Here is a 9,353-nt window from a genome sequence, read left to right on the forward strand (position 1 = left end):
GAACAATCTCAACATTTGGATAATTCAATCACAGAGGATGAGGTGAGATCTGCAATTAGGAATGGTAAGAAGGGGAAGGCGTCCGAACCTGATGGGCTGCCAGCTGAGTTATATAAACTCCTGGACTCAGAAATCGTTCCCTTCCTCACCAATTTGTTTAATCAAATACTCTTAGAAGGAATGCCCCCTCCGACATCATGGGATAATGCCTCTATCACCCTTATTTTAAAACCAGGTAAACCTATGGAGGCTTGCGTTCGTATAGGCCAATTTCCATTCTGAATGTGGATTATAAAATCTTCACCACAGTTCTATCCTCTAGATTGGCCGCTATTGCGCCCTCTGTCCTTAATTCTGATCAAAAGGGGTTCCTGAAGGACAGACAACTTTATGAATTAACCTATGATTTAATTGGTGCCATAGATATCGCAACAACCAACAATCTCCCATTGGCCGCCCATATGCTGGACGCAACCAAGGCTTTCGACAGGGTTAACTGGGTGTACCTGTCGGAAGCCTTGGCCAAATTTGGTGTCGGGGAAATGTTCCGTAGGGTGATATGCCTGTTATACAGCAACCCCTCTGCATGTCTTCTCGTCAATGGTGACCTTTCGAGCCCTTTTTCCATAACTAGGGGAACCCGACAGGGATGCCCGCTCTCTCCCTTGCTTTTTGATTTTTACATTGAGCCTTTTGCGCAATATCTAAGGGAGGAGGCCACCATCAAACCTTTTTATTATCAAGGTTGGATGAGGAAGGTAGCATTCTATCCCGATGACGTGCTTATCTTAACATCAGAAGTCACTACTGCTCTTCCGGCTATCTTGAAAGTGGCCCACACTTTTGGACAAGTGTCGGGATATGAAATTAATGCATCCAAGACTGAAATGCTTGTATGGAATGATGAGAACTCTGTAACAGAAATACAAGCAGGCATTTCAATGCGATACCTAGGCTTGACAAAAGTGAAGGACATTAATAAACTTGTCCAAGTCAACTTATCTACATTTATTAAAGATTGCCGTAAGCTTCTCCAATCATGGTCGCACTTGCCTCTTTATTACTAGGTAGAGCCAACCTTATCAAAATGTCTATCCTCCCTAAAATTTCCTTTTTATTTAACACCATTCCTTTATACTTTGATCAAACTACTTTAGCCAAGTTCCAATCTAATATCTCATCCTTTACCTGGACTAACCATCTTCCATGGATCGCTTGGAAAAAACTAAGACGGCGACGTGATAAGGGGGGCTTGGCGGCTCCAGACCTAAAAATCTATGCTTGGGCCTTTCAATTATCCCACTCACGAATGTTGTTGAAGGGTGCCGTAGTCTCGGGGGTGGGGCCTATGTATGCAGCTATGTTGGATGGGGAAAGAATTAATCATTCTGGTTTTCTTTTTAAATTTGGTAATCCTAAGTTTTTAAAACAAATTAAACTGAAGACCCTACAAGGTCTTGCCAGAACTTGGGCTGAAGTTATGAAATCCATAAAATTAAACTACTTTTGCGAAAAACCTCCGCTGTGGGGGTTGCCTGAAAATCCTGCCTGGCTTGATGACACTCTAGTAATCCCTTTGAGAGAGGCAGGCTTGGAAGTATGGGGTGACCTCTTTTATGAGGGGGATTTACTCTCGTGGGAACATCTGCAAGGAAGGTTGGCCCCAATCTTTCACGATTCAAATACATACAGATCTATAGCTGGACTGTCGCCTATAAAACCTCTCCCGCTAACAGGAATAAATTCAAACTCGGAGAGCATAGCCCATTTGTCTCTGATCTACTAATCTGTGGTCCAGCTAAAAAAGAAATATCTAAATGGTATAATTTCATTCTGGAGGAGTCGGATGTGGACTTTATTCTGCCGGAGTCATTATGGGGCTCTGTTTTGACCGACCAGAACTTCTGTGGAACATTGTTATGCCGTCCTGGCTTCGCAGAAATCATATCTTTACCCTGCATAGGGCATACTATTCCCCTCTTAGGCTATCTAAATTTGCAGGAGGACAGTCAGTGTCTTGTGCTGAATGCGGTTTGATTGCTGCATCAGATACACACATGTTTTTTGAATGCCCACTATTAACCACTGTGATCTCGGCCCACGGGTCACGAGACCCCTACTCACCCCGCCCCGCCTGTCACCCCTCCGCAAGCCCCCGTATCCAGGCACACGAGCGGAATCAACCACCACAGCGTCCATGACGACAGGAACCCCGCCCCTCTCTCTGTTGCAGGACCCAATCAGGAACAACGAAGGACCGGAAGGACTTCCCCATGATCCCGGAAGTCCTGCCTCCCTGCCGACAGCCGGATACAGAAAAGACGGAAGAGGAGAGGAGGAAGCGGTCGAAGGATCATGGCAGGAGCTTTCGGCTGGTGCGGTGACGGACGGAGAAGACGGGAACGGAGACATCGAGGAGTGGTCCGAAGATTGGTGGAGTCCCACGGAGGTGGCTGAAGAGCGGCCGTAACTCGGAGGAGAGTTACGGCGGAGCGCGTGAGTACCAGCTATCTTCTTAAAGCACGCTAGGTGCTCTGTGTAAATAGTACGAACCCCTCCCCGTGTATAAATACTCCCGCTATCCTAGGCACGTCACCAATAGCCCTTAGATCCCTTGTATATAATAGCACTTAGCACTGTACAAAGAGCACCCCTGTTCCCCATCATCCTGTACACTTCTTTTTTCTTACCCTTCCCTGACTCCATCCCGTACCTTCCTCACTCTCCTTTCGCCTCCTCCCACTACCGGGTAACGGTGACGGTATCGGATCTCTAGTCCCAGAGTGACTAACGGCTCCTCTCTCTCTTGTTGCCCTCCGAGGTGCCTTCCGACCATACCGAGGCGGCTACACCCAAGACCCGGACATCCATCGGACCCTCATCACATCAGGAGGAACCCGGAAGAAGACGCATCTCCCTCGTTGGATGTTGTACCTGGGACTCTCTCTCCCCGTATCCTACTGTTAAGAGAAAAATAAAAACACTATAGCCCACTATATCCGGCCTCCTCGCCTGCTTTACCAGTCCGCCGACCGCCCACGATCACATCTGGTGTCAGAAGTGGGATCACCTGGAGGTATGGAGGCCGTGATGAACAGGATGGCGGAATCCCAAGAACAACTGGGGAAGTTAATGGAGCGGTTCCTAAAGACCGCTGAGGACGACCGTGGCCAACTCCATGATGTATTGAAAGGACAGGGAACCACCCATGAGCAGGCTATGGGAAAACTGACCGATGCCCTGGGTCATCAGAGGCCCATGACCTCCCTGCCTTCGGTGGTTCTCCAGAAATATGTGCCGGGGGAAGACCCGGACTTCTTTTTTACCAACTTCGAGCGGCTAGCACAGGCCGCCGCCTGGCCTGCTGACCGTTGGGGTCATTATCTGGGCCCCTTATTGACGGGCGACCTACAGGCCGCGTACCAGCAAGCGAACATCCAGGGTAACAATCCGTATGCGGACATTAAAAAGTGTATTCTCGAAAGGCTGGGCATCGATGATGAAACCTACCGAGTACGGTTACGTCAAGCAAAAGAAGGGCCCCAAGAAACCCCCAGAGCCCTTTCCTTTCGGATCAAAGACCTAGCCAACAGGTGGCTGAAACCCGATACCTCTACCAAGGAGGAAATCCTAGAGAAAGTATACCTGGAACAATTCCTGTCGCCTTTGCATCCAGGCACGCAAAGATGGGTACGCCAACATGCCCGCCTTACCTTAGACACTGCAATTGAAATCGCAAGCGCCTATAGTCGTGCCCAGGAGGGTCAGCGAGGAAAAGAGGAACACTCCCATAAACCTCACAACCCCACTGGCCTCCAGCCTCCTCGTCCCCCTGTACCGAGAAGACCAGAGCCTACCCTACTGTTTCCTCCCCCTGTGTTGCAACGACCTATCAATCCCGGACCTCAATGTTATAGTTGTGGAGGATTTGGTCACATCGCCAGGGTGTGTCCTCACAAAGACGAGCCGATGGAAGTGGGCCTAGCCCAAAACTATGCATGTTCCGTATCCGGAGCAACACCACCTCCGTTCTGATGTCCGGTGAATTTTGATGGACAAACCCTCATGGCCCTGACAGACACCGGGTGTCGACAGAGCGTCCTCAGACCTCAGGACTTGAATCGCCCTGTTAATCCTTCATCCAACATGGTCGCCATTCAATGTGTTCATGGTGATACGAAGAGATACCCAACCACCCAGGTACAGGTCCAACATCCCAAAGATCCCAGAACCACCCTCACCGTTGGACTCATACCCGCACTCCCGGAGCAGGCAATATTGGGAAGCGATTACCCCGGATTACCAGGACTACTGCAGGACACCACTGAATCCCTGACCCACTGGTGGGAAGAAGCACCCTTTCCAAAGGGGTTATACTCCCCTGTGTTGGTGCGCAAACCACCTAAAACCAAAACACAGAAGAAGAAGGAAAAGAGAGAATACACAAGCGCGTTCCCCGTGATCCCGGATGAACACCCTTGGCAAACAGACCGAGAATTCAGGGCTGCACAACAGGAGGATCCTGTTCTACAGGAGGCGTGGGGAAGGGCGTTGGACCAAGAGGATCCCCTTACCGTAGGTCCCTACTTCTTCAAGAAAAATGGGCTATTGTACCGTAAGGGAGGGGCCCAACAAAAACCCCAACTCCTGGTCCCTGGTCCCTTTCAAGAGAAGGTTCTGTTCCTGGCCCATAGCCACCTTCTGGGGGGTCATTTTGGTGAGGAAAAAACCAGCCAAACTATTCTAGACAAATTCTACTGGCCTGGGATATACCAACACCTCAAGACGTATTGTAAGGAATGTCCGGTATGTCAGAAACATAGCAGATATCGACCCCCTAGAGCCCCCCTACAACCCCTTCCCGTCATTGACGTCCCGTTCAGCAGAGTGGGGATGGACATTATAGGACCCCTGTTACCCTCACGCAGCGGGTGCCGTTACGCCCTGGTCATAGTGGACTATGCCACACGCTTCCCGGAAGCCTTACCCTTGCGCCAGCCCACCACCCAGAATATCGCCAAAGCCCTCATCTCTGTATTCACTAGGGTGGGGTTCCCCCGCGAAATACTGACAGATCAGGGTACTCCCTTTGTCTCTGCTCTGATGAAACAGGTATGCTCCCACCTAGGGATTAAACAGATCAGAACCTCGGGATACCACCCCCAAACCGATGGGCTAGTCGAGAGATACAACGCCACCCTAAAACAGACACTTAAAAAACTACTGGGGTTGGAAGCCAAACGGTGGGAGGATATGCTACCCCTTGCCCTGTTCGCCATCCGTTGCACAACACAGAGCAGCACCGGTTATTCACCCTACGAGCTGCTTTATGGTCGACCCCCTCGCACCCTGTTGGACATGGCCCAAGAAGCCTGGGAAACTGAACCAGATCGCACTCGCCCCCTCCCTGAATATATGAGTAACCTAAAAACTCACCTATCTGTCATACGTGACATAGTCCGACAGAATCTGGAAAACGCACAAAGTAAACAGAAGGGACAGTACGATAAAGGTACGAAATCACGAGTCTTTTCCGTAGGCGATTTGGTGTTGCTGATGTTACCCTCCTCGGACCAAAAACTCCTAGGACAGTGGCAGGGTCCTTATGCCATCCTTCGACAAGTGACCCCTGTCACATATGAATTAGACCTGGATCCCACACGTGGTATAACACAGATTTATCACGTTAACCATCTGAAGAAATTGGAAGGCCCTCGTCCGGTCCTGTCCGGCTCCTCGGCCCCTGTTCCCCGCTCCTTTACCTCCTGTATTGACCCTGAGTTAACCCCACAACAACACCATGAGCTGGAAACGGTCCTGTACCCGTTACGACAGGTATTCTCCTCTTCACCTGGCCATACCACCATCACCGAACACGCCATACAAACGGTCCCGGGAAAGGTGGTCCGACAAAGACCTTATCGGGTCCCCGAAGCCCGCAGGGCGGTTATACGAAGAGAAACCGAACAGATGTGGAAGATGGGTATAATAGAGCCGTCGGTGAGCGATTGGAACTCACCGATCGTCCTTGTACCCAAACCTGACGGGTCTGTCAGGTTTTGTATTGACTTCCGCGAAGTCAATAAAATATCCTCCTTCGACACGTATCCCTTGCCACGTGTCGATGAAATGGTCGAGCGCATAGGGAAGGCCAAATATATCTCTACGTTAGACCTCTGTAAGGGGTATTGGCAGATACCTCTCAGAGAGGAGGATAGAAAGAAGACGGCCTTCTCCACCCCAGAAGGATTGTATCAATTCCTGGTTCTCCCTTTTGGTCTTCATGGCGCCCCGGCCACGTTCCAGCGGGCCATGAATCGCATCTTAAAACCCCACACTCTGTAGGCAGGTGCTTATCTAGACGATATCGTCATCTATAGCGATACCTGGGCCCAGCACCTGGAACACCTCCACCAGGTCATCACCTCCCTGGGATCATATGGGTTCACCATAAACCCCGCCAAAACCACCCTAGCGGCCCAAACCGTAAAGTATCTAGGATACCTCCTGGGTGAAGGACTGATACGGCCCCAGAAAAGCAAAACCGAAGCAATCCACTCCCTTCCCTTTCCCCAGACAAAAAAAGACCTTCGTGCATTTCTGGGCCTCTTGGGGTATTACAGACGGTTTGTACCAAACTTCTCCTAAAGGGCAGCCCCACTCACGGACCTCTTAAAAAAATCTGCTAAAACTGAAACCATCCTTAAGAATCCCACTCCATTGTTGTGGCAGGCCTTTTCCGATTTGAAAAACGCTCTGACATCAACTCCTGTGTTGGTGAGTCCCGATTACTCACAACCCTTCATACTCCAGACAGACGCCTCGGAACAGGGACTAGGGGCGGTACTTTCTCAAATAGACCCTCATGGGTATGAGAAACCCATACTCTACCTCAGCAGGAAGTTATTCCCACGAGAAAAGAACTATGCCGTGGTAGAAAAGGAAGCTTTGGCCATCAAGTGGGCTGTGGAAAGCCTCCGATACTATCTAGAGGGAAGACAATTTACAATCTATACAGACCACGCTCCCTTAGAGTGGATGGCTCGGAACAAGGGCCACAACGATCGAGTCCTCCGCTGGTTTCTGTCACTCCAACCTTATCACTTCACAACCCTACATCGGAAAGGCGTGGACCAGGGTAACGCCGACTATCTCTCTCGCTACCCTATATCCTCACCGGGTACAAGAAAGACAGCTAGGGGAAGGGAATGTGATCTCGGCCCACGGGTCACGAGACCCCTACTCACCCCGCCCCGCCTGTCACCCCTCCGCAAGCCCCCGTATCCAGGCACACAAGCGGAATCAACCACCACAGCGTCCATGACGACAGGAACTCCGCCCCTCTCTCTGTTGCAGGACCCAATCAGGAACAACGAAGGACCGGAAGGACTTCCCCATGATCCCGGAAGTCCTGCCTCCCTGCCGACAGCCGGATACAGAAAAGACGGAAGAGGAGAGGAGGAAGCGGTCGAAGGATCGTGGCAAGAGCTTTCGGCTGGTGCGGTGACGGACGGAGAAGACGGGAACGGAGACATCGAGGAGTGGTCCGAAGATTGGTGGAGTCCCACGGAGGTGGCTGAAGAGCGGCCGTAACTCGGAGGAGAGTTACGGCGGAGCGCGTGAGTACCAGCTACCTTCTTAAAGCACGCTAGGTGCTCTGTGTAAATAGTACGAACCCCTCCCCGTGTATAAATACTCCCGCTATCCTAGGCACGTCACCAATAGCCCTTAGACCCCTTGTATATAATAGCACTTAGCACTGTACAAAGAGCACCCCTGTTCCCCACCATCCTGTACACTTCTTTTTTCTTACCCTTCCCTGACTCCGTCCCGTACCTTCCTCACTCTCCTTTCGCCTCCTCCCACTACTGGGTAACGGTGACGGTATCGGATCTCTAGTCCCAGAGTGACTAACGGCTCCTCTCTCTCTTGTTGCCCTCCGAGGTGCCTTCCGACCATACCGAGGCGGCTACACCCAAGACCCGGACATCCATCGGACCCTCATTACATCAGGAGGAACCCGGAAGAAGACGCATCTCCCTCGTTGGATGTTGTACCTGGGACTCTCTCTCCCCGTATCCTACTGTTAAGAGAAAAATAAAAACACTATAGCCCACTATGTCCGGCCTCCTCGCCTGCTTTACCAGTCCGCCGACCGCCCACGATCACAACCACATTTTGAGAGGATATCAGTAATTCCCTCACAGAATCATTGGGAAGACCTGTCACCATAGATTTGCCTCTAATAGTATTTGGTGTTCTAGAAGACGTACAAAATCCAGCCAGATGTCTAGTCTTTTATGCTATCCTGCTTGCAAGAAGGGAAATCTGCAGGAAATGGAAAGACTCTTCACCTCCTACTTTTAGAGATTGGCAAAACTGTACCGATCTGGCCAGATCTGGTAATCACAGTAAAAGGGCCTTCTGGTATTTACTTTCTTGGCTTCATTGACTCATCAGTTTTTTTTTCCCCCGGGTCCAATGATTGATCTCCTATGGTGCTTCGATATTTTGTACCTGTGGAACAGCCGTTATTCGGTTCATGCCCAGCCCTATTTGGCTGCTAACCTACCCCAAGGTTTGCCGCAGATTGGTAAATCATGGACTCTGTGCCTTCCTGGAATACAGTTGCCAGCTGAGGGATAGATGGCCCCCACAAGACGCGTGTCCCTTCCAGTTTATCAGATAAACTGAGACAGCTGCTCTCTGCTAATTCCTTTTCATGGTTATGAGGACACAAAAAAAAGGAGTTACTTGGCCACCAATTTGTGTGCTGCTAATTTACTCAGCAGATACAAAATACAAAACTTTGAGTCAGTGTACTGTACTTTAACAATTGTATTCAATTCAAATTATTTTAAAGCAACAATTCATCATTTTTGATGCATTAGTGGAATACACATCTCATTCCACATTGTGTACCTTTATAAACTCATAACACACATATATTCATAAAACCATAACTTAATGAAAAAAACATTAAAATCAAATCATTGAATTACACCAGTCGATACTGCAAGATGCCTGCCAGCGCTAAGACTATTTTCATTATGCAATTTTATGGGGCGCAAAGACAGACAAGCCACGGGGATAAGACTATTTTTGAAGGTTCTCTTTCGGGGTATATTTCATGTGATGACACCCTCACTAGAGTCCCAATTGATGTAGGTCCCTCGTAGGCGAATATGGACAAGCCAACGCGTTTCCAATCCCCCTCTGCCTTAGGGGATTATCATCAGGGCATGGACCACGGTGCAATCTATATAGTTAACGAAATGAACAACATAAATTATAAATCACAAGTCCCTTCTCCCTTTCTTTCTCTACTTCTAACGATTAGGTTGGGGAATACT

This window comes from Lissotriton vulgaris, chromosome 10 (genome assembly GCF_964263255.1).
Source record: "Lissotriton vulgaris chromosome 10, aLisVul1.2, whole genome shotgun sequence".
NCBI classification, from domain to species: Eukaryota; Metazoa; Chordata; class Amphibia; order Caudata; family Salamandridae; genus Lissotriton; species Lissotriton vulgaris.